Here is a 1173-nt window from a genome sequence, read left to right as displayed (position 1 = left end):
TGGGTGTCCCGCGCAGGCGCAGTCCGTATGAACTCGGTGAGCTGCGTGTACACATCCTAGAGGCAAGGGTTGTCCCTGAGAGCCTGCCGCTTAACGCAGGCGCGTTTTATGTCCCTGCGTCTGGCCTCAAACCTGCACAGGGGAGCAGGTGAAGGAGTGTAGGGATGGGCTCATCGGGAGGGACGGTGGGAAGGCTGGACGTGGGGTGGGAGGCCACAGGTGGTGTAGACCGCGCCCCCAGCGGATTCCAGCCAGGACAGAGGTCGGGAAAGCAGGAAGGCAGAAGCAGGATTGCATACCAGCGCTGTCCTGAGTGCACCTGGAGCTGCTGGTGTGTTTGGTGCCTTCTGCCTGTCAAATAACCCAGTTTGGGTCTGAATCAGTATCTGCTGAATGGGGCCTCCTACAGGATCTCAACCAAGTTTGACCTGAGGCCTGAGGTGGTGCGCTGTGCGTCCCCGGCCCTCGGTGACAGCACAGTCACTGAGTGAGGCACAAGACATACCAGAGCCCCCAGGTTCTGAAGATTCTGTGCTCAAGGGGGCACTGATACTAGGTGACCCTGAGCAAGGCTTTTTCCACTGGCAATCCCTTTCTATGCAAGAAGTTTTTAATGTGACTCCAAGTATCTAAAATAGCCACAGAAATCGAACATTTACTGGCAATAAATCGGAAAATAATTCATTTTAAAACACCTTTGGTATACACATAATTTTTACCATTTATTAGAGACAAAAAGCAGATTTGCATACTAATTAGTTGGGTGTGTTTGTCCAGTATAATTCAGATACCATAAGGTGATACATGCTGAGGAATGATGGGAAAATATTAAAATTCTTTGTTTTCTGTAATTAAACTATTACAGTAAAAACACTGCAGCTCATAACACAATGGTTTCAGGCCTGGTATGAGGCATCTCGGGCAGCATTCAGTGGTTTGCATGGCATAGGCTGTGTACACTGTACCCGTTGTGCATTCAAAACCAAGGCTGCAGTGAAGCTGCACAATGCACCATGCGTGAGTGCTGCCAGGGACACCTTGGAATCATTACACATCTGAGTTTGAGGTAATTTCCAGTCATTGTGCGTTTGGAAGCCTTTTAACCACTGCTCAGTTTTTGTGACTCCTACATTCAGTTTGCAGAACAGTGTTACGTACCACAATTCAAGAAGT

This window comes from Peromyscus maniculatus, chromosome 21, assembly GCF_049852395.1.
Source record: "Peromyscus maniculatus bairdii isolate BWxNUB_F1_BW_parent chromosome 21, HU_Pman_BW_mat_3.1, whole genome shotgun sequence".
Lineage (NCBI taxonomy): Eukaryota > Metazoa > Chordata > Mammalia > Rodentia > Cricetidae > Peromyscus > Peromyscus maniculatus.
The sequence above is the reverse complement of the archived record's forward strand: the minus strand, read 5'-3'. Positions refer to the sequence as shown.